Source organism: Macaca fascicularis, chromosome 13 (genome assembly GCF_037993035.2).
Source record: "Macaca fascicularis isolate 582-1 chromosome 13, T2T-MFA8v1.1".
In the NCBI taxonomy this organism is placed as follows: domain Eukaryota; kingdom Metazoa; phylum Chordata; class Mammalia; order Primates; family Cercopithecidae; genus Macaca; species Macaca fascicularis.
The window spans coordinates 126,824-151,686 of NC_088387.1; the positions used below are offsets into that span (position 1 = coordinate 126,824).

A 24,863-nucleotide genomic window follows, 5' to 3' on the forward strand; every position below is an offset into this window, starting at 1 on the left:
TAGAAAGAAACTCTGAAGACCACTTTCAGGGGTGGCTTTTAGTCAGGGATCTCCACAGAGACAGCCAGCCGGGTGTGCGTGTGTCTCCAGGGCGAGGCTTGCTGCAGGGGCTACAGAGTCCAGGAAGCCACAGGACCCACAGCCTGCAAGCTAGAGTCCTGGGATGGTGTGGCTTGAAGACTTGAGAAGGGGAGGGTGCAGATTCCACCCGGGTCTGAGGAGCTGAAACCCAGGAGCACGGGCTGCAGAAGACGGATGTCACTGGCCCATCAGCCAGACAGGTGGAGTGAACCCAGTTTTCCCCGCCTTGCTGTTTTACTCGGGCCCTGGGTGGATAGGGTGGTGCCCCCCACACCGGCGAGGATGGGTCTCCACTCAGTCCAGAGGCAAACATGCATCTCACACAGAAATAATGCAGAACCAGCCATCTGGGCACCCCGGGCACGCTCAAGTCGATGCATAAAACCAATGCCGCGCGTGGCCCTGACGTCTGCGTGTTCGCATCACTCCACGCACGTTGCTCGGTCATCGCCTCGGTGAGTTTGTAAGTTCGTTGTGTGGTTCTGGGGGCCTTTGTCCCGGGTGGTGGTGGTGGTGGTGGTGGTGGTGACAGGCTCCCCACCGCCCAGCTCAGGTACGGAAGGTGATGCCACCAACCGCTCCTTATTTCTCAGACACTTGAGCGGGAGCTCTGTGCAGCCAGTTCCACCTGCAGCAGCATCTGTTCCCTATGCCGATTCCATTTGGAGTGTGTGCCTCCCTTCTGTTGAGGGTGCAGCCTTCTTTCAGGGAAGAACTGTGTCCTGTTCGCCTATGTCTCCTGTGGTGTATCTCATGGCTGAATAAGTAGCTATAGGATACCTCGGTGGCTGAACGATAGGTTCATTGAAAGGAAAACTTTATACTTTTTTTTTCTTTTTGGGACGGAGTTTCATACTCAACGCCCAGGCTGAAGTGCAATGGCATGATCTTGGCTCATTGCAAACTCTCCCTCCCGGGTTCAAGTGATTCTCTTCCCTCAGCCTCCCAAGTAACTGGGGTTACAGGCGTCTGCCACCATGCCTGGCTAATTTTCGTATTTTCATTAGAGACAGGGTTTCACCATGTTGGCCAGGCTGGTCTTAAACTCTTGATCTCAGGTGATGCACCCACCTCGGCCACCCAAAGTGCTGGGATTACGGCCATGAGCCCCTGCACCCAGGAACTTAATACCGTTTTTTTTCCTTTAAATCATAATGGGCTTGTTAAATGCTTATGTTAATGTTTATTTTTAAATATGTTATCTGTGACCTTTCAGCTTTTCATAGCACTTCTCGTGTGAGTATTTAAAAAAGGCCCTTTAGTCGTGGGGGAGAAGGAGGTTATCCCTTTCAGCAGAGGGAGGTGGAAGAACAGGCCCTGGTGGGTCTGAGCACAGGCAGTCACCCCAGCCTTGGTGCATGCTTAGGTCTGTTCTCCGTTCACCGTAGCCGCCTCAACCCTCATTGTCAGCTTAAAAATAAGCTTTTTCCTCTTTCTAATCAGAACAGTTAGTTTGTTAACCGTCACATTAAGGTATCGAGAATGATGGCTTTCAGGCCTCAGATATGACACAAGTAATAAATGCAGCTGACCCTGAACAACGTGGGTTTTGAGCTTCGAAGGATCACTTATGTTAATTTTTTTTCCAACCAAACCCTTACTGAAAAAACCTGGCTTTGTGGAGGGCCGACGTTTCCTACATGTGCTTCCATAGGGTGGCCGTGGGGTCCTGTGGATACGTAGATTTGGGTAAACTCGGGCATGTTCTGGAATCTATGTCCCTGTGTATACAGAGGGACAATTGCAGCTTTTTAGAAGTTTGTGTCCTGCCTTGTCCTAAAAAGGTTCCAAGGTGGATGCAAAATTATTTCATTCCTTTGGTTTTCTTGGTGGGATATTGATGTTTATTCTTCAGTGTCTAAAATCCTGTGTGAACAGAGTTACCGCTTCAGGAACAAAGCCAGTCTGGAAACACATATTGAGATATCCACCTTTTCTTCATGGTTTCACAAAAGGCCATGATCATATTTTATTCAGTTGAACCATAGGAAACTGCCAATATTTGCTGGTTTTGGCCTACAAAATGGCAAGTTCGTACGATATTAAAAACAAAGGCTTCCTGGATGGGGAAAATAGGAATCGGTAAGAACCTGAAGTTCTCTGTCATGGCCTCTGAGTCACAGGTAAATAAACCTGCGTGATGGGGAGTTGACTGTACAGTATTTTCCTTCTGTTTTGAGACTGTCAGAAAAAGGTCAGTTCCATTGCGTTGGGTCCCTTTGCCTCACCTTTGCTGCATAGGGGACTTGCCATTATACCTCTTGTTCCCAGTGCCCAGGAGGCTGATGCCACATAGAAGACCTGCAGGTCGGTGGATGTGAAACAGGCATCAGACACGCTGTGCACCTTGGGACGCATCTGAGAAGTTCGTGCTTGCGGCAGGTCTGAGGGGAGGACGTGTTCCATCTCCTCTCCCTTCTCTGGCTTTGCAGGCCTTTGAAGTTGGTCTTGGAAAATGAAATTAGTTAATACTGATTTAAGCTCCAGGTCAAAGTCTGGGGGCTGAAGAGACCCGCCCTTCACTAGGGGTGTGAAGCATTGGGTCTTCCCATCAGGAGGCAGCAGGGACTCGAGAAAGCCCCACATGCCCTCCAGTTCCCTTATGTTGAAAGGTTTTGTACTCGGCCATGCCGGGTCATTTTGGGAGGTGAGCAGGGGATTCACATGGGGGTGTGCAGTATTCTTAGGTGTCAGGTGCGAGAGTTGAATTTGTAGAAGCTGTGCAGATAGGAAAGGGCCTGGCAGGGAGTACTGTTTACACGGAGCCGATTTAACGCGAGGTCTGTGCTCTGCCTGGGTCCGTGTCTGACCGGTGTCTCCCAGTCTGCAACAGGACGTTGACGTGACTTGGCGCCATCGTCTCACTCTGTGTAGACGTCTGAGGATCTGTGCGCCGCTGCTCTGTGAGAATGCGTTGTGATAATGAACTGAGAAACAGTGAACAAACCCTGAATTGGTTAGCACTGGTTCCACGGCCACTTCTGCCGTGGTTGGAGTCATTCATAATAAAGTGTGCTGGACTCCTATGCAGAGCTCTGAATTTCAGAGGCCCTTTAACTCGGCAGCTAACCAGCTGCTTCCTTCAGAAGACATTTGAGTCCCCTTTACCTACCAGGGTGACCCTGGGAGTTTGAAGATGAGTGAGACAAGCCCTCTGTGTCTTGTCGATTTTACTGTCCAGAGGGAAGACAGATGTGGATGGTGAAGGAGGCCCTATCAGAGGTCAGCGCACGTCAGGTTTGTTTCTTCAGCACTTGCTATGTTCAGGCGTTGCCCCGGGCCATGTGCAGAGCATCTGGGGACCCTGCCCATGGCATCCCAGGCACAGCTAGCATCTGCGCCATCTTCATACTTGGCCTGAGTTTTGGGGAAGTACCGAGGACGGCTTCTGCCTTTGCTGGAGAGAGTTGGAAGTCAGGGCAGCCCTCCACAAGGAGATGATCGCCAGCTGATTCCTCAAGAAAGAGAGGTGGTCCCCACATGGGCAGAGCAGGGCAGCATGTACAGACCTGTGTGTGGGGTCTGGGGCATGTGCATCTGAGTGGGGTCTGCTGGGAGACAGCAAGGGCGAGGTGTGAAGGCAGTTGGAATTTACAGGATAAATTATCACTAAGGCGATGCTGGGAAAACATAAAATTGGGACTCTCTGGGGTAAACGTGGACTTAGGGTGACCCTGGGCGTGGGTGTTTTCAGGCTCTGAAGGCAGAGATTTAGGAAATTGGGGCAGAGCTGAGCCCCAGACGAGGATGAAGACCACCCTTGGGATGTTAAATGAGACAGGGGTGGAAACCCAGTGAATGTCATGGGGGGTCAGTCCAGCAGGCAGGCAGCAGAGGAGACCGGTGTCCTCAAAGGCCCCTTGGGCCTGTCTCTGAAAGTGCTGGGATTACAGGCATGAGCCACTGCTCCCTGCTGATACTTTTAAAATTTCTAAGCTACTCTCTCTCATACCCACTCCCGTATTTTTTTTTATTTTTAAGACCAGGTTTATGGCTATATTTTTTCCAAGGGAATCAAAAAGTTACCTGTTTGAAGTACAAATAACACCGTGTTTAAAAATCAAAAATGCCAATTTGCATAGAAGTTTCCAAATACCCAGTTGGTTTGAGCCTTGCATTGCAGTGTCACTACCTGCTCTTAAATTTCTACACGATGTATAGATAGCGAGGCAGGGACGGCTCGTACATCTTCAGGTTTCGATTCTACTTACTTGGGCTATATTTTCATTTATTTTGGCATACCTGTGGGTGTGGCAAGCAATGCCAGGGTATTTATTTTGAATCTTGTCCAATAACAGCTGGGAAGATTTTCACATTTTTAGAATTTTCATAGTAATAGTTATAATTTACAAAGAATTTTAAATTGTGTAGTCATTATTTTGCTTTTTTTCTAGATGTGCCCCGAAACAGGGTTGCTAACTATCATTCTACATCAGAGGATTCAGAACAGTACCCTTCTGGAGCAGATGCCTGTAATCGAGGAATTCTGCCTAGTCAGTTCACTTTAAGCGTGTTTAAAAGGTTTTCTTTATCCTAGTTGGCACCTGTGGCTATAGTTGGTTTTCATTGCTGAAGAATATTCCACGATGGAAGCCGTAATTCATCTGTTTTTCATATCGGTGGACATTTGGATTGTTTTGGGAGGGTGTGTATGTCTATTCAGCCTTCATTTTTTCAGGATTTTTTTGTAGAAGATAATGTAACAGTGTAACATCCTCTGCTAGGGAACCAACACGAACCCTGATTACAGCCACACAGACTCTCACACAGACTCTCAGGCCTTGTTACCAACACACAGAACCATTTTCTTAAGTTGAAACACAGTAGCAGAACCTGAAGCCATGTGAACGGTTCCTCCGATCTTACACTTGGAATTCACTTTTTATTGCTATGTCTGCTAATTAGGAAGCATATCAATTATACAGAAATCTGAGAATGTAAAATTATACGTTTATAACAGAAAAAACCTTATTTAATAGCCCAGAACACATGGCTATGTTTTTCCCTCATGCCCCACCACTGTTATCTTTGCTTGAAATGGGAAATGACACTTGAATGCGGTTTTCTATCCACTGTTAGACTGGCATAGTTCTTCAGAGACAGAGGATGTAAAGCACATGGAGAATTTCTGTTTGTGGAATGTGATTTCCCGGTCGCCTCATTCAGGTTACCACCGCCTTCCCCTCTGGCCGCCTGCACCGTGGGATGTCTGAGAAGGTCCCTGTTTCATCCTCTGGAAATTCTGAAAAGGAAGGAGAGGAGTGCGTGCAGGGTGTGGTGCATTTGTGTTGGTCCTTCCAGCTTTTATTTGGAGTCTCGGCTACCTTGGTGGTTCCTGCCTTTATGTCCCTAGGTCGTGGCTTCGTCCTTGTGTCTAACTCACAGGCAGACAGATGGAAAGGGAAGTTGTATTCAGCCAACAGCTTGATCTTATTCTCAAGGCTCAAATCGACTGGGTATTTGGAGACTTCTGTGCAAGTGGACATTTTTGGTTTTTAAACATGGTGTCTTATTTGTACTTCAAATGGGAAACTGGTTCTCTTGGAAAACATATAGGCATAAAGCTGGTTCTTTAAAAAAAAAAAAAAAGGGGAGTGGGTGTGAGAGAGTGGCTTAGAAATTACACCAGTAATGGTCGGGAGTGGTGGCTTATGCCTGTAATTCCAGCACTTTGAGAGGAGGAGGCAGGTGGATCCCCTGAGGTTAGGAGTTCCAGACCAGCCTGGTCAACATGGTGAAACCCCGTCTGTACTGAAAAGATGAAAATTAGCCGGGCATGGTGGCAGGCACCTGTAATCCCAGCTACTTGGGAGGCTGAGGCAGGAGAATCACTTGTACCCGGGAGGCAGAGGTTGCAGTGAGCCGAGATCGCACCACTGCACTCCACCCTGGGTGACAGAGCAGAAACTCCATCTCAAAATAGAAAAACACAAAAAACAAAACAAAACAAAAACCCAGTAATGAAAACCTGATTGCATCATCTGTGATGGAGATGGCGGATTATTTCATTTTTAGTGACAGGATGAATTGGATACGTTTGCAGTATTGATTTGATAAAGGAAATAGTGAGAACCAAATGTGCCGCCCAGCTTGGGCCTCGCCTTTGGCAGAACACCTGGCGGGCAACAGACTGGAGACTCGGAGACCGAGGGGAGAATTCTCACGCTGTGACGCTGGTGCAGTGTGTGCTTCTGGACTCCTGCTGGAGGGAGCTGCCCCTTTGCCTTGCAGGCTTTGGTGCAGTGGAGACCTTAGGACCTGCCCCTCCTGGTACACCTGTGGGTGTGGCGAGCAGTGCCAGGGCTGAGGCACAGGTGTTGAGCCCAGAACGTGGGACGGGAGAGGTTGCACACGCCGTCAGGCGTCTGCTCCAGCAGCTGGGGGTTTCTACAAGGGGGCGGGGCATTGGTTTTCCTCCTTGAATTTGGGTGGGGAGGGTGTCGTGGGGTGCTGTGTCTGCACTTGTGTTGCTCTGAGGTCAAGTTGTGGCCCCGAGTCCCTGTCCCCCTGCCAAAGTGAGGTTTTGCCCATTTTCAGGTCAGATTTCCCTTCGGTCCGGGTCTCTAGGAGTGGGGGGCAGTCGAAGGGGGCATGAGCACGGTGGACGCCCGTGGGCCTCTTCCTCTCCCCTCAGCTCCTGGGTTGTGTGTGAAGAGCTGCCCAGCGGAATCACCCTCCTGCCTGGTGTTTCATTCACCAGAAATCGTTCTCACTGTGGACTCTTGAGTCAAATGTAATCCAGGAATGGAACGTGCTGTTGCTGGATGCCACAAACAGCATCAGGAGCCTAGTTGGGGATTATATGGTCTTACCCCACACCTTAAAAGTAAAGACTATAGTTGTCAGGCGTCTGAGCCCAAGCCAAGCCATCGCATCCCCTGTGACTTGAACGTATATACGCCCAGATGGCCTTAAGTAACTGAAGAATCACAAAAGTGCAAATGCCCTGCCTGGACTTAACTGATAACATTCTACCAGAAATAAGTGAAAATGGCCAGTCCTTGCCTTAAGCGATGATTTTTGTGTGTGTGTGTGAAATTCTTTTTCCAGGCTCATCCTGGCTCAAAAAGCTCCCCCACTGAGCACCTTGTGACCCCCACTCCTGCCCGCCAGAGAACAACCCCCATTTGACTGTAATATTCCTTTACCTATCCAAATCCTATAAAACGGCCCAACACTTACCTCTCTTCGCTGACTCTTTGGACTTAGCCCGCCTGCACCCTGGTGAAATGAACAGCCATGTTGCGCTCACAAAGCCTGTTTGGTGGTTTCTTCATATGGATGTGCATGACAATAGTTAAGGGGATACTGAAGTTTTTGGCAGCTCCAAGAGCTTTTTCAGTTTGTGTCAGGACATTTTAGGCAGAAGGAAAAGCTTGCTTAGAGAATCTTACAGAAATGTTCGGTGCAGTGCCATTAACTCGTGGAATAAATGTGTAACTTTCCATGGCAGACCTCTGGAAAGAGACGCAGTTTGAGTGCACCCTGGCCTGCTCGCTACAAGAATCGGCCGTGTCACCCCGCTTTCCGTAGGTCTGCAGGTGTGCGTGGTCTATTGCCCTGCACTGTGGCCATGGAAGGGAAGATGATCTGGAATGCTGGCGACAGTTATCAGTGCGTGTTGATGTGTGCTGCTTTCTACAGGGGAGAACATTTCTGTTTAATAAGCATCTCATCTCGATGATGACTGCAAGATATTTCAGTCTCATTCAATAGTGTTTCTGGGTTCCTTCTGTTTTTAATCTGCTTTCTAGCACTAGGCAAGTGAAGACATGGAAAGTAAAAACCAATCGAACTTGTAGAGACATGGTGTTGTGTAGGAGCAGACTGTAGCCTCTGGCTCTGTTTAAAGATTGTAGTAAACCTCTTACCTGGCATAGTCAGGGTGTAAATTATCTTGTTTAATCGAAATGTGTATGAGTCATGTATTGTTGATGAGCCTGCATTGTTGATGAAATACCAGATTTTAAGGGAACATGTCAATGTGCTGTAAGATACCAACAAAGTTCCTCACTGAGGTTCGGCGCGGGTTCGGAGCAGCTGGGCCTTAGGTCACCAGGGTCGTCTCTGGGAGCAGATGCTCAGTGTGGGCATTAGTCACTTAGCCTTTCCAGAGCCGAGGAGCAGCTCTCTGTGGTGGTTTTTGGAACCTGTATTTTGAGTCAGTTTGTCCCACTTGACTCGAAGTTGCCGCGCGATTTCAGACTTTTGCCTCCACCGTGCGCTCGTTTTCTTGTCCCCTGATAACTGCCTCGGTTGCCCCGGCCTGACATTTGAGCCTTGTCGTTCATGGACAGAGGCTCCGTGGTGGGGCAAAGGCCACGACTCCGGCTTGCACAGTTCTGTGACTCTCAGCATGGTTTATCACATCACTCCCGGGATCTCCCGTTTAGAGGAAGAGTGTCCCTTTCCTGCAGGTCCTGTGTGGTGTGGAAACCACCCCTACCTACCTTTCTCCTGTTTGAACTGTACCGTGAAGCTATTTCTGTTCTAGTCAACCATCAGAATTTAAGGAACAGTGATTTATGTAACTTATCACACGCTTCTCAGCAGTTCTTCATGAATTTCATTCTGTTTTGAAATTATTGCAGTTTTCATGGCTATGCTGGTCTCATGTTGTGGCCCTTGAAATGAATTCCCTTCCCCATTGTGTGTTAAGGTTGTGCCTGGGAGCTATTGAGGCCTCACCTCTGCTTAGGGCAGTGGCTTTGCTCTCCTGACAACAGGAAGAATCTTATTTAGAGCATTTCTAATGTGGTTTTTGCTTCCAGACAGAGTTACTTTTTTTCACAGAGACAGCCACTAAAGTCATAAATTATGCTGAGGATGCACACACACGGGTCAGCTGACAGAGTGGAGTCCAGAACGGATCCAAAGACACAAAAGCAGTTCAGTGGAATTTGAGTCTTGACAACAAATGGTGCTGGAATTATGGGACAGCCGTATGCAAAAGTGTGAAAACAGGGAGAAATTTCTGTATGAAAATTAAGGTGCACCATAGCCCTGAATGTAAAATACCAAACTACAAAACCTGCAGAAGAAAGGGAAATTGTGGAGACCTAGGGTGAGAGCTCTTAGCCATACCATGATCCATAATCAAGGAAGAAAACAAGTAGGTAAGACTCATCAAAATTAAACTTCTAATATAAAAGACACCCCTAGGGAATTGAAGAGACACATTTTCGATAGATGGGGAGAAGATGTCTATGAACCATGCAGCCGGCAAAGGACTCGTATCCAGAATGCACAGGACTCCCATGGCTCATGACAGAGAACAAACCACCTGACTTAAAGGCGGAAGAGACCTGAACAGATGCTTTGCTGAGAAGGACTAGGGGATGGCCCGAAAGCATCTGAAATGACCTTCAGTGTGACTGGTTGCACTGAGATGTGCACCGAAGCCTCAGTGAATTTGTTCACACCCCTGCTGGAGCGCCTGACTAAGGTCTTCCGACAGCCCCAGGTGCTGGTGAGGACAGGCAGTCGGGACTCCTGTGCGATGCTGGGGTTCAGCACGGTGCAGACAGCTTGGCGATTTCTTACAAAACTGAACTCACACAAACGTGGGGCATGGTAACCCCAATCCTGGGTATTTACCCTAGAGAAACAGAATCTGATGTTTAAGAAAAACTGTGCCCAGATGTTAATAGCGCTGTCTATAGTTGCCCAAAACAGGTTACAATGTGCCACAGCCATATGTGGAATAATAAATACCCAGCAGCCCCGAGGCCTGGCTCTTGATCACAGGACACCCCAGGTGCACCTCCAAGCACGATGCCCAGGAAATCGTGATTTTGCCAGTGTTTTGCGACAACACTCGCAAAAGACAGACCCGGGGGATGGGAGGACACGGAGAGGGTGGTTGCTGAGAATGGGAGGGTATGCTTATGAGGCCCCGTGAGTGGGTTTGGGGCTGTTGGACTGTTCTGCTTGTGTGATGACGATTATGGGAATATTTGTGCCGAAATTCACAGAACTGAACACTGTCCACTTTACAGTAATTTTTAAAAAGTGGTAATATGCTCATTTTCGGTACTGTTTTTAATGGAAGATGGAGTTTGCAGATGATTTGTCAGGGCAAGCCTGTCTCAAGAGTTTGTAGACGATTCTTTAGGGGCCTGTCTCAGAGCGGTTGGGTTGGGTTGGAAAAGCCTTCCCTGTTGGGGGCAGTAGCATGGGGCATGGAAAGGATATTGCCAAGGAAACACGTGGAATCCTTTGAGGAAGCATGTGTATTTCTAACTTGCTATAAGATAGAATTGGAAATTGTAATGGCTTTGTTTTCTAGAGTCTTGGTAGAATAGGGAAGACAGTGTAATAAAAGCTAATTTTGAAATGAAGAATTTTAAAGATTTTCAACAGCAATTGCTCTAGGAAGTCACCCTGGAAATGTTTTTAAAGATGTTCAGTAGCAATAGCTCTAGGAAGAGTCACCCTGGAGTTGCTTCTTGAGCATTGGTTTCCTGGCTGTGTCTTCCGACTTTCATTTTTAAGTTTTGCTGTGAGTTGGGGATGTGTGGGAATAGCCATCCCCAGGTGTTGGGTAGGAGTCGCCCTGCACGGGGGTGCATGTGCCCCGAGGCCTGAGGCACTGTTTCAACCTAGCTTGGAACATGGGGACTCTTGTCAGAGTAAGAGTACCAGCCTGGCAGGCTGGGGGAGCCCCGGGGTGGTCTGGGCACTGTCCTCCCTGCCTGCAGGATGGCAGCTGGAGGAGCTCGAAGGCTGCCTGCCTCATGGCTGTCAGCGCAGCAGCTCCTCTTGGCCCTGGAGCAATCTTTGGGTCCATGAGTCTCTGTGCCAGGACTTCCCTCCTGGGACCTCCGCCATTGTCCTGAGGGCCCTGGTGCCACTTTCCCGGTGGGACCCAAGCCTCAGGCAGCTACGACCCCAGATTCGGTTGCTTTCCCTGCCGGCTCATTGCAGCACGAGTGCTCACCTCACTCAATGTAGAGCCTCAGGTTCCTTCAAGATCCCCAGAGATGGAATCTCCCAATTTAACAAGACAGTTGGTGACAAGATTTGAGCGGCACTGATTTAACTCAGCTTCCAGAGTTTAAGTTCCCAAGACACAGTCCTGCTCCTTCCTCGGCCTCATCCTGTGTGGCTGGTGTGGATGCGGGGTTTCCAGAGGGTGGGGCTGAGGCAGGTCAGCAGCAGGGGGATGGCTCATTATTGATCGCTCAATGCCTTGAGGATAACTAGGATTAATGACCTTTATAGGGCTGTAGTTTTGGAGTATATATATGTGCGTGTGTGTGTGTGTGTATGTGTGTATATATGTGTGTGTGTGTGTGTATATATATATATTTAACCAAGGTGGACACGGTTATCACTGCATTTTTCTGACATGAAACTTGGAGAGCAGAGGGTTTAGGAAACTCCTGAAGCCACACTGTCAGCGGGACCCGGGCGGTCTGGCCTTAGACCCTGCACTGTTTGCCCCTCACCACGCTGTCAGCAGACCCGGGTGGTCTGGCCTTAGAACTCACGCTGGTCGCCCCTCCCTGCCACGTTGTGGGGATTTTTTGCTTCAGGGCAGCATTTGATAGCTTGTGAAACAAGATCAAGACTTACTATGAGTGGATATGCCATTATCTGAGATCCAGATCGTTTCCTGGACCTGGCGTTGCCGATGTCACGTAAGGGAAGGTAAAAACATTTTCATTGTGGTCACTGGGGCTCCTGAAATGGTATTTTTCCCAGTGAAAGTTTACCATAAAAATCTGTTAACTCAATACTATGTGAACAGGAAGAAATGTGTTGGGCTCTAGTTAAATGTCTCAGAGCCACAGAAGTAAATGAGGGCACCATCCGAGCACAGCCTCCTGGAGGAGGCCAAGGACGTTTGTCTGGAGGGTTTGCCATGAAGCAGGACTTGGGCAGGGCTGGTCTGCCTGGAGAGGCCTCTGCCATGATGTAGGTTAGGTGAAGTAGTTGACGGGTGGTGGCGTGAGGTCGGTGGTCCCCGAGGAAGCCCCTAGCAAGGCCGGTTTCCGTGGGATGCAAAACTGCCATTCAGTGGCTGTAATCCTGGCTTCACGGGTCTGACATACAATCCTGCACTTGGATACTTGGATCCCAGCCAGGTCAGATGGCCCTGAAAGGACATTCGGACTGTGATGGCTGCACCCATTCTCAGCATCTGTAGGGTCTCCTATGTATGTCTGTGTTTCCATTTTCTTTCAGCACAATTTCTCCCAGTGAAGTCGTGAGAAATAGAAGGAAAGGTGGAATGAAGATGTGATTGAGGAAAGTGTGGTGTGGTCTTCGACCTTATTTTGCCTTGGTTGGTGCTCAAGAACTCCACCTGACCTCAGAGCTGAGCGTTTCTGCCAGGAAGTCCTGCCTTTTATGCTACCTCGAGGCCTGTTGAGACACTCCAAGAAGCTTCCTTAACAAATTGCCTTTTCCTTTTACAACAGTTGGATATATTTGCAGCAAAACAAAGGAATAACCCCCCAATATGGTGATGAAATGCATTTAAGTATAGATAGCATTCAGTCTTGAAGGGCCTGGGATTTTAATCATCTTTGGGTCATGTAACAAGTGGTGTTGGTGATTAAAATCTCCTGACAGCTTTGTTCTGCCACGTTCCTCAGTTTTGAATGATGATCTTCCTGGTGTTGTACCTTGGGAGGGGCGTTTGTGTCAGTAGAGAGCAGAGTGGTGGTTCCCAGAGGCTGCGAAAGGACAGAGGTGAGGCCCCTGAAGGACACTGGTCTTCCTGGTTTAGGGGTTTGGGGCTCAGCCACCTTCCTGTGTCCGTGTAAATTATACCCAGGATCATTTTCACTCGCGCCACTTTAGTTGAGCATTAGAGCTTCAGGATATGTGTGCCCACGTCACCTGGGCCGTGATCCTGGAGTTGGGTGAGACTGATTCCCGGGTTTATAGAATTACTCTGGGATTATTGAAAACAGAAGCACTTGAGGCATTCATAATGCTATTTCCTGAACGTAATTTATGTTCAGTTCTTCAGAAACATTTATCTGAGGAAGCATCTATAATTTTTGTTTTCTGTCACTCAGTGCTAGAAAGAATTGTGCAACACTCAAGTGAGTGGCATTATTCCTCTCCCTCCACCATGCAAGCAAGATTAATGGTACCTCTGGCTCCCCTCAATCTTCTCGTCTGCAGGGTGCCTGGCGTGGCAGTGTGCTGCCTTCCGTCTTTTTGGGGAGAATTAGTTGTGTTTGTGTGTACTGCTCAGCTCAGCCTGGTGCGGTTGTGTGAGTGAGGAACTTGGATGCTAGGTGACCCTCCCAGGCCTGCCTCCCACCTCCCTAGGCCTTGTTCTAAACTGACAGATAAACAGTGTGTTTTGGAAGAGGACAGCAGCAGGGCAGGAGAGAGTTTGTTCAGACTTTCTCCTCGCACTGACGTTTGAGCCTTCATCCAGCCTGGGCACTTCTACAAAGCTGCGTTTGTGTGTTGCAAACCATTCCCTCCCAGTAACCGTGCTTTCAGAGGTTTGGAAATGTGACTTAACTCATCTTCAATTTAAAGCGTACTATTAAATTTTAGTATTAAAACTGATGTATTTTATGGCCTTTATTTGATTTCTCTTGATTTTTTTTTCCCCATATGAGACGTGGCATCTTAAGGGAGACAGCCTGGTGTTGGCCGCCTTTCCTAAGGATGGAAGTGAATTCTGAAAGCCCTTTATGTAGGCAGCGAAATAATCAGGGAACCATTATTATAGCTATGTCTGTCCATGTAAAGCGAGCACGACTCATAAGCAGAAAAAAGTGCAGCCCGGGGCCAAGGTGAGCCCTAATGCTGCCTGTGCCTCACCTCCCTGCCATGAGGAACGGAAGTGCAAGCGCAGGTGGTTGAGTTAGCCTCCAAGCCCAGCCTGCGCCGCCCTCACATCCCTCTGCATCTGCAGGGACACAGGCCGTGCTGCCATCCCTCGCTCAGTGCCAGGGCTGATGCATCAGGAACAGTGGGTACTGTCCGCCCCTTGCTCGGTGCCAGGGATGATCTGTCAGGATCCCTCGTGCTCATCTGGTCCTCAGGTCTTCATCACCAGCCTCCTGCTGGTAACGGGCTTGTTATTACCTTGGTATGGGTAATAACATACCCATACCAACGTATGTAATAACATACCCATACCAACGTATGTAATAACATACCCATACCAAGGTGTTGTGGGGCGGTGCTCAGTCCTCCGAGGGAATCGGCCCTTAGACGATTCATATTCAACAGGACCGGGAAATGGGTTCTTGTTCCATGTCCTGGATCCCAGGAAGCCCTTGCCCTGGACCCTGTAATGCCCGGGGTCTTCCTGAGAAACGCTGGTGCCACTGGAGCACAGCCCAGCCCCCTCCAGTTTCTCCGCTTTGTAACTGCACTTGTGTTTAGCAGATCTTCCAGGACTTAGATGCTGTTTGGTGTGAGCCAGGTTTTGTGTGGAAAGAGGAGAGATCCGAGCCGGCAACCAACCAGCCCAGAACCATCTTTTATTCCAGATTCTGTGTCCAAAAGCTTACCCGTGGACATTGAGGGTGATGCATTTCTGCTCGAAGACATCTGTGGACTCAGCTGGAGGGATCGAAAGGATGTGGAGCCTCTTCACTCCTGGCCTGGGCTTGGACCTGCTGTGCAGCCTCTCAGTGGCACCAGGGCCCCCTTGTGTCACAGTGGCCTCGGGTTGGTGGCACTGCCCCAGGGTGTCCCAGGCTTCATGATAGTAGGGCCTGCTTGTGCCATGGCGGCCTCGGGATGGTGGCACTGCCCCAGGGTGTCCCAGGCTCCAAGGCCAGTGTTCCGTCCAGCGAAGGGAAGTTGTACTGTAAGGTCTAGTCTCGGAAGGTGCCTGGGGTCCTATCCTTCAGAGCGGTCCTGCACTCACCACAAATCAAGCCAGGGGAGGCCCTGCCAGAATTTGCAGCTGTGTTTCAGGTCATTCCACAAGGCCTCTTTTATTTTGGGCTAGTCAGGTATATAATTCTTATTCTCTGGTTTTTTTGAGACAGGCAAAAAAAAAAAAAAAAAAAAAAAAAAAAAAACCTTTTTGTTGCCCAGGCAGTAGTGTGAGCACAGCTTACTACAGCCTCAACCTCCCAGGCTCAAGCGATCCTCCTGCCTCAGTCTCCTGAGTAGCCAGGACCCACAGGCACATATTCCACGTGTCCCCATGCCTGACTTATTTTTGTAATTTTTGTAGAGATGGAGTTTTGCAATGTTGCCCAGGCTAGACTCGAACTCCTGGACTTAAGCAGTCCAGCTGCCTCAGCCTCCCAAAGTACTGAGATCACAGGCATGAGCCACCGTGCCTGGCCAAGTGTGTTTGTAATTTCAAAATTAAGAGGACCCAGAGTCAGTTAATGACGTCTCTACTGGAACATGCTGCTTATAGTACATTAGGAAAAATCATCCAGAACTTGGAAAAGGGGCCGGACAGACACAGCCCTTTGAGGTTGTCCGATGAACCCCTGGGGTCTTTAACCATGTGGAGGGATGTACCATGTCAGACTCACTATTGTCGACCGGCTGAAGCCCAGGTTTCATGAGGCTTTGTGTCAGCTTGTAGTACTTTCTCTGGCAGAGATGCGAGTGGACTTCTGCTCAGTGAGAGGCTCATCTCAGGGACTTCATGGCCTGAGGGACGGCAGCCTGTTTGAGCTGATCCAGCAATCTCGCGCTACCCTTATTTTCTGAAACGCCTATGAGTGACTTCTCACACGGTCTTTGAAGCGGCTTCATGCCCGCCCTCCTTGGTAATGATCGAATGCTTTTTTTGACCCCTCGTCCCCTTTCTTTGGGGTGTTCCAGTCTCAGTTCTCATGATGTGTTCTGCTTCTGCAGGAATTTCTGAAGCTGCTGAGTGTAGAAAGCACTGAGGAGGCTGTGCTCCCACCCCTGTGAGTCTTCCAGGCATCATCCTCTCCCCTTGGCGAGGCGGCGTCCATGGCACACCGAGGAGGCTGTGCTCCTGTCCCCCGTGAACTTTCCAAGTGTCCTCGTCTCCCCTCCAGGGGGACAGGAGGAACCTTTCAAACCCTTCTTAAACTTGTTTTCATGTCTTTGTTTTAACAGTTTTCTTTGCATCGTCTCCCTTATCCAGAAGTGAGGGTGAACGCTGAGTTATTCACGGGAGTCAAGAAACCACACGCAGCCCAAAGTGACGTTTGTTTCCCTGAAATGATTTGTGTGTGTTCACCTTAAAATGCAATCAGTAAAACAGGTGTGTTTTGAGGAATGACTTTAAATTACTCAGGTGAAAATGTGACAGTTAAATTTAATCATCTGTGTGGGTGTCCACAACCCCCTTCTGTGATTGCGTGTGAGTTTGTGACTTCCGGTTATTTTTGAAGAAAGAAAATCTGTTGCTGAGGACTTCAGATGGTGTGCTGGGATTGTGTAGGGTGGACATCGGGGGCTTCAGTATGTGGCTTCCTTGAAGAGGTTCAAATTAAGGCTGAGAGTCCCTACTCCAAAATGCTCCGAAACCTGAAACATTCCGAGCTTCCTCATGACACTCGAAGGAAATGCTCTTCGGAGCACTTTGGATTTCAGGCTGGGGATGCTCAACTGGAAAGTGAAATATTGCAAGACCCTTCTGGCCCCAGGAGCTTGGATAAGGTCATGGAGGGGGCCTGTGCCGGGTGTCCCTGGAGTGTGAGGCAGCCTGGGCTCGCTGAACTGGTTTTTGTAGGAGCCACAGAAGGGAAAGAGGGTCAAAGTGGCCACGCCTGGCTCCTGAGAAGGCTGGACCAGAAGGAGGTGGGCGCAGAGGGCAGCAGTAGAGTCCCCAGCGTCCGGGGCTCCTGTCCCTGGTGGAGTTGAGAGCCTCCTCTAGTTGTGGCCTCTCCCCTGTCAGCAGCCACTGAGGCCTGAAGGGAGAGGGGGCTGAGGAGAGGAGGAAGGATAGGCCTACTTCTGGAGAGGGCCAGCATCGGCCTGTGCTAGCCTCGTGTGTTACTCCTGCATGCAGGGTGCACGGCCATGCCTCGTGGTGTAGCGGTTCCCGGGATGCACAGTGCTCTTGTCTGCAGTAACAGCTTTGTCTCCGACCCTTGGAGGCAAGTTACCTTTTTCCCCAGTGAAAAGAGGTAGAAAATCTTACACAAATGCATTTGCTCTAATGTCTATTTTCCGATAAGACATGGTCGCTTAGGCTACATCTTTGGGAGGTCAAGGCAGGAGGATCACTTGAGGCCAAGGGGTTCAAGACCAGCCTGGACAACATAGCAAGACCCCCTCTGTATAACAGAAAAGTTAGCTGAGTGTGGTGGTGCGTGCCTGTGGTGCCTGCTACTCTGGAGGCTGAGGTGGGAAGATCACTTAAGGCTACAGTGAGCTGCTATTGCTCCACTCTACTCCAATCTTGGCAACAGAGCCGAGACCCAGTCTCAGAAAGAAAAGTAAAAAAAAAAAAAAAAAAAAATCCAGAAATGTCATTTTGTTTTTAAATTATCCCAAAAGAAAAATCGTTTTTTTCTAAGAATGTAAAGGGAAACTGATACGATTCTTTCCTTGCATTGTTTTTCCTTTTCAAATATTTACAGTAGTCTGTCCACATCATCTCTCATCTCATTACAAAGCAGCAGGTGTCTTTGAGGTTAGTGGTGTTTCTCTGTGTCGCACCTTGGAGAACAGCCAGCATGAAACCTCTTACCACGATCGTGCACATCGTTTGTAGTCCCAATTAAAATCCTCTCCAGAGACACCTGTGCTGCTTATTATAGCAGAACTTTGGTTGTGCTGAAATGTGCATTCAGCTAATGGTTTTAAGCTCATATCTGAGATGATGCTGTGTAATTCCTGAAGCGTTATGGGATCAGTAATGATTGAACATAATTCTGGCTGATGTCATTTAGAGGATATTTTTCACTTCAAGTTAAAGCTTCCTTCGTGATAGTCATTTTGGGATTCATTTAACTATGTGCTTTATTTCATAGCTCAAATTTTCATTAGTCATTTCATAGCATAGGATTTTGAAAGCAGATTTGGCAAAATCTTTCTAACAAAATGTTTGCTTATGACGTCCCAAGGAACAGCACTCAGAATTGCTGGTAACTGTGGTACATTTTAAGGCTGATGATAGAAGTCACTTGAACGGGAAGGGCTGCTTTGTGAGGCAGATGGGGTTTGAACCCCAACCCTCCTGATACACCAGTCCTGACCCTGGCCTTCTCTCCTCTCCACTGGGAGATGAGAAGGGTGCCAGCATCCTCCTCACAGGCTGTCCTGAGAGCCCTGGACTAAGGGCTTGTTTTCCTCTTGCAGGTGGCGCAGATGTGGGGGCTGGACGATATACACACTGCAGGCTGCCAGTGTCGGGGTAATCCAGTTTTATTCATAAAGGGGGGATTTGTTTTGCTCCCCTGCAGACCAGGTGCGGTGCTGCTGTTGTAGCAGGTGTGTGGATCCTCTTGGGTGGTCCTCAGGTGGACAAGGAGTCACCGATTCGGATTCCCAGTGTTAGATGTGGGGGGACCATGGACCTCATGTGTTCAGAGGGGAGGAATAAAAAGTTTTGCTTGTAATTCCAGGACTGTCTATCCCAGGAATGCCAAACCACTGGCTTTCACCTGACGCAGTCGTAGGTGACACGGTATGGAAATGAGGACTCATGTTCCGCATACCTGAGCCCAGTACCCATCTCCCTCCAGGGCCGTGGCCAAGCCCTCCTCATTTCGTTGGGTTGCCAGCCTGGGGATCTGTAAGCCCAGTGACGTCTCCGGTCTCGGCCTCCCTCCCCGTGGGGGGACAGAAGGTGGCTTCAGGAATCTGGTGAAGAATGCCTGAATGAAGCCGAATTGTGACTGCAGTTCTGTCTAAGGGCCTCCCCGGGTGTTAGATGTCAGTAAATGACACCTGTGTGTGGATCTCATGTGATGAGAGAAACAGTGGGGGAAACCAAAGCTTGTGGAGTCTGCAAGTTCTCGACTTGGGGGTGTGTGTACCTGTGTACTTGGTGAGGGGTGTGATGTCTGGAATGAGTGTGCAGGTGTGTCACGTTTGTGCGTGTGTGGTGAGTGTATTTAGCAGGTGTGGCTGCAGTGAGCATGTTCATGTGTGTTGCATGTATTTGTCAGTGTGTGTGGAGTGTGTACGCGCATCATATTTAGTGAGTGTATTTGAGGGTGTGTATGGAGTGCATACATGCGTTTGCGTGCATAGTATTGGGTGAAGGGGTGGCATGTGTGGAGTAAACATGCACACGTGTATGCTGTGTGTGGGGTTTCTACGTGGTCCTCCCCTGAGCCTGCTCCTGGGCCCTGCTGTCCTGGCAGCTTTACAGTTTGGTGCCTGTTTGATTCCGGAAGATTCTGGAACCAAATTCTGAAGCTGTGATCACAAACTTGCAGCCCTGGAGGACGCTGGCCCGTGGAGCCGGCACGAGGGTCTCTGTGCTGGCCTCTCCCTGGGCTCTGTCCACAGAAGAGAATGTCCGATGATTGAGCTGTGCGGGTCTGTGGCTCCCCAGCCTCGAATCAGCCCTCGGTTCTGTCCCACCTCTGTTTTTCTTGCTGAGGGGCTCCGGGAAGTGGTGCCTGGGATGGCGTTTTCACCCTGGGGTTGCTTTGCCAGCTGCCCAGGTGCTGGCTGCCTGAGACCTGCTGCCGTCCTGGGTGGACGGGGCTGGCGCGGGGACATCCCTGAGCACCCGCGGGAAGGCAGGTTTAAGAAGTGCCAGAGGTGAGTGGCTTCCTCCCACACTTGATTTTCTGGAAAGTTCTGGGTCTCATATTTTTCCCTAAGGGAAGTTAGAAACTGAGTTTCTCTTGAGGGGAACGTCTTCGCAGCGTCTGTTGTTTGAATGTTCTCCAAGTGTGGAATACTCGGGGCCGTATGTGTTTGGGAACATCCGTGTCCTGAGCGAATTCAGTAGGGAATGGAGAGAGGCCTCCTGTCAGCTTGGCCTCTGTTTCCAGCTTGTTGAGGGTTGGCGGCTGCTGGTATCCCAGGGAGAGTTAAACACCGGGCGGTGTGGGATGGGAACGTTTGCTCTGACAAGGTCAGTGGGAAAGCATCTAAACAAACGTTGCTGTTCTCCGGGCTCCTCGGGGTCGAGCTTGTTTTGTGGGGTTGAGGGAAAGCTACCTTTCTTCCTCTTCCTCACCATTTGAAAGGTGTCCAGGACACGTTCCTCTGGAGAGGTGATGCGCGTGAGTGGGGGTCAGGTCATAAGCTCCGAGGTTATTTGGGACCTGTCAACTGATTTCCTGAACACACAGGTTCCTGATTAGCTAAAACATTTCAACACGACGTGATAGCTGGTGGTTGTTTAAAGACTATCACAATTTTCCAGTTACTCTTTAAATGCCTGTTGAATAAGGGAAGATTCACATATTTTTCTTTTCCTGTCTGCATACTTGATATTTTGTTTTTTGTTTTTTATGTGGGTGTGCAGCTAACAGGAATTAGAAGCAGTCTCAGCCCTGGGGAGACTTCAGGACCGCCTCAGTCAGTGCTGAAGGGAGGCAGGGATTTGGGGGCCTACCTCCTCCATAGGACGGACACCAAGGGCCAGAGGTCAGCAATCTCAGTGAGGTCACAAAGACGGGCACACCCAGCACCCTGGCCCATGTGCCTCTCCTTCACCTTTGTCTCTGCTCAAAGCTGCTCTCCTGGGTCATCACGGGTGATCTTTAGGCACGTGCTTGGTTCTTTCAGAAGTGGCATCTGGCTGTGGTCAGTGTGGGCCCTCAGGACTTCCATGTTTTTGGCTCACATCAATATTGGGCAGTGGTGTATGTTTGTTTTGGAGGAGTAGATCCGGTGGATTTTGGCTTTGCCAACTCATTTAATACCTGTTCTCCTAGGCGCGGGGACCCTCTCGTAAGCCGCATGTTCTCCTGGGTTCTGGGACCCTATCTTAAGCTGTGTGTTCTCCTAGGCGCTGGGACACTCTCATAACCTGTGTGTTCTCCTAGGCGCTGGGACCCTATCGTAAACTGCATGTGAGGGATCTCGGAGGTGCTCCTTATGAGGATCCGATGCCTGACCTGTGGTGGAACAGTTGCAATTCAAAACCACCCCCCAGAAAAATTGTCTTCCATGAAACCCATCCCTGGTGCCAAAAAGGCTAGGCGACAGCTGGCCTAACAGGTGCTAAGATGTCAGTAGATTTTTGGACTTGGGCCTCAGTTGAAGAGGGTTAGATTTTGAAAGGTGGGCTTTGAAGGGCTTCTAAAGGGCAGGTTTTCATCTCCAGTGGGGCCTGGCCAGAACTGGGTAGAACTGACCCAGAAGCTGACAACTAGTCAGGCTGGCTCACTGCCTGTGTCCTGTGTGTGCAGCCTTGCTGTTTATTCAATTGTCTGGTGTTGTGGATTCCATCCACAGCCTCAGAGTAGTGGAAACCATTACTTCAAGGCTGACCTTATTTAACTTTATCAAAAAGACATGAAAATCATTTAGTATAAATCTTCCAGATACCTGTATCCTTTCTTTTCCCAGAGGCTTTTTAAGTATTGCAACTTAAAAATCTTAAAAAATAACTTAAAAGGAAAACCTCTAAGTACATTTTTGGTGAGCACCCTTGACAGCTTTAATATGTGAAGTAAATTCCCTTGACTTTTGTATTCCTAGAAACTCGTTCATGTTTGCAGAAGACTTTGTATTTTGTCAACAGTGGCCAGTGTTCAGTGACCATCATACCTGCCGTGTCTCATTTAGAAAGTTGGATGTGGATGTATTCACTTTTCAGACACACAAACACATGGGCTGTTTGTTTTTGGTTTTGATTTTTTTGGGTTTCCCCCCCCCCAGCTGAATTCAAGAAAGGGAAACAAGCAGAGTAAGTCCCCGAAAGTGTCTAAGTGGCTGGGTGGGGGATCCTACTATGGTATTGGATTGTGTTCTGCCAGACATCGCTCCTCGAAAAGCTGACCCTGAAAGGGCTGGCATTGCCCTCACCCTGGGACATTCGTCTGTCTCACCAGAAAATGAAGAATCTGCCAGAGTACTGTGAGTAAAATTCAGTCAGAACTCAATTAACTAAGAGGCTTTGTCTCAAAGGCCAAAACATGAGGACACATTTTTAATTTTTAAGGAGCGCTTTATCGTGAGTCAGTTCTGACTTGTACTGCATTAGGAAACCTCTGAACTTCCACAGTCAGGCCCAGAACTCTGAGGGAAAGTGGTTGTGCCCTTCCCACTGATTTTTGTCACTAGCTTTATTCATTTCCTTAAAACCCTTTTTGTATGAGTTCTATTATAGTTTGAAAAAAAATTCACTTAGGTAGAACTGGAAGCGTTTCCGCAGTATTAATACTCATGACCCGTTCTGGGTCTCGGTATATGTGTACTCTATAAATGTACATGTGTGTATGTGGTGTACGCATACTACGTGTATTTCCACTGTGCATGTATTTACAATGTATAGGTATGTACACTACATTTGTGTCCTACATACGTGCATGCTGTAGGCATGCATGTACACGTGTATGTGTATCTATGGTCACTATGGTTATATGCGCACTTGGACACCTATCTGTTCTGCATGTGTACATACATGCATGTATTTAATGCCATATACATGCCTGTGTACGTACATCATGTGGGTATGTGCACATTATTTCTGCAGAGTATATATACATATGTGCACACAAGCATGCATGTACACTATGCACACTGAATAAACTTCTGGATATGTACACACTAATACATATGCTGCATATGTATGTACACTATTGCATATGTGTATACGCTTTATACGTTAGTGTACTGATGTACATTGTATACATGTGCATATGTGTACACTGCACATGTGTATGCATGCTGTAGTGCACCTACGTACATTTGGTTAAGAGTGTATGCTATACGCACGTGTATACATATAGCAAATAGCATACCTATGTACGTACGGATGTGCATGTGTATGCCATATGCATGTACATACAGGTATAGTATACCTGTGTACACTGCATATAGATGGGTGTACGTGCTATGCATGCGCATATGTGTTAGCTTATGTACATTTGCTATATGGATGTGTGTATGCTCTATGCTTTTACACACGTAGTGAACTTGTTTGTACACTATATTTGGATGTGTGTACACTCTATGCATGTACACCACATGGATCTGGATGTGTGTGCACTCTGTACGCATGTAGTGCACTTATGTACACTCTACGTATTCGGATGTGTGTACGCTCTATGCAGGTACACGTGTTACAGTGTACCATATACGTACACTATGTGGATGTAAATGTGTGTGTGCTCTATGGCACCAGGAATAGGGCTCCCGCAGGGATCCAAGAACACACCATCTCGCTGGCACCGGAGAGTGTAGGATGAAAACAGTTGTTTGTTGCAACCTAGTTGAAATTTGGCAGGTTGCTATATCCTTTGCAACGATTTATGAACAGTCACTTCATTGATGTGTGTGTTCCTGAAATCATAAACAGCTCTGTGAGGTGTGTCTCATCCCCAGACGAGAAAGGGAACCGAAACAACAATGACTCGGTCACTTAAGTGAGGTAGAACTAACATAGCAGCTGTCTAGCTTTCTGTATTATAACTTTGTCAGCAGCTCAATGAGAAATCGGCACTCATCAGGAAATGTGTCCACTTTCTACTGTTCTTTATTCGTGGCGTATTTACTGCCTCGTGTTATTCCTCACGATGTAGCAAAATCTCTCCTAGAGTTGTGAATATAAACAGTTCATGACAAATGTAGTATCTTCTTTGTTAACATTGAAAACGATATGTAAGTTCATCTTCAGATACTGTTTGGAAGGATGAGAAAGAAGATGTTTAGGACAAAAGAATAGAGAGCTTTCAAGTAAACAGGGAAAATAAGGACTTTGTACAAAATATTTCCAAATTTGGAATTTGAGAATATTAAATCTCACATCTAAGATCATGGGTAGTTTTTTGGGGGGGTTTTAAAATTAGTACTTGGTTTTCCATGCCTTTGGGAATTTCAGTCCTGATGGAGGATTGCAAGAATAATCTGATTTTTCAGAACAGAAGGACAGTCTGTCTCAAAGGTAAATTCCAGGTTGTACCATAGAGAAACAGAAATTGCTGTCAACTTTCTGTAAGGTTCTTCAGTTCTTTCCTCTTCTGTGGTTAAAAAACCATCTCTGGGTTTAGTCTCAGCCAAGTTCCTCTTATTAGGTTGCCTTACATTTCGCACAGCTGTTGAGTGTCTTCATCATTCGTAGTTAACTTGTCAAAAGCAAAACTTTGTACTAGTTAGATCTGAGCACCTTGAAGGCAGGGCTTTGTTTTATATTTTTAATAAGCAGCAGGGTGATGGCAGGACTGGGGCCCTTCATCCCATCATGCGTTCCTCAGAGCTTTCAGAGTTCTCACTGCGTGCCGAGTGTGGTGTTGGCTGTGTAGCATTTAAATAGGAATATGAGGCTCTGTGACTTGGGACGCTCTTACTACCTTCATAGAGAGCTTGGTGACAGTTTAGCATGACAGCTTGCACACCTGTTGTGTATACTTTATTACGGCCCCACAGAAAGGGTATTGATTTAAACGTGACTAATTTCTCTAGTTTATTTTTGCCTTTATTCCTAGTTACAGTCCCGATACTTTTTCTTCCTTTAAAATCTTGTTAATCGCTGGTGAATTAGTGATAAACTATATTTATGTGTTCTCTAAATCTAGCGATTTAATTGGAGGTCATTTTTCTTGCACCATGTGTCAGTGCTGTGTCAGGATGGTTCAGTTTTACATTGTCAAAGGATTAACTAGAGCAGGATGCAGTCTTACTGGAACTTGCTCATTTATGAAATATAGGCACTTTATTTTTTGTTATACTCGAGGTGTGCTCAAATGTAAACATTTTGAGCCGTGTTAGAA

General features: G+C 48.0%; 2 long non-coding RNA genes across 2 annotated transcripts in view; both read left to right on the top strand.

The window, feature by feature from the left end:
* LOC141408287 (uncharacterized) overlaps positions 1-12,665 on the top strand; it is a 34,420-nt gene extending 21,755 nt beyond the window's left edge. Inside the window, exon 2 of the long non-coding RNA XR_012421830.1 lies at positions 12,271-12,665. This is a non-coding gene — a long non-coding RNA (uncharacterized lncRNA). The remainder of the gene's footprint in view (positions 1-12,270) is intronic.
* A 969-nt stretch (positions 12,666-13,634) lies between these two features.
* LOC123571594 (uncharacterized) lies at positions 13,635-22,533 on the top strand. The gene is made up of 5 exons (XR_010580261.2): positions 13,635-15,806; positions 15,895-15,950; positions 16,126-16,273; positions 18,319-18,373; positions 18,585-22,533. It is a non-coding gene; the product is annotated as an uncharacterized lncRNA (long non-coding RNA).
* The last annotated feature ends 2,330 nt before the right edge of the window (positions 22,534-24,863 follow it).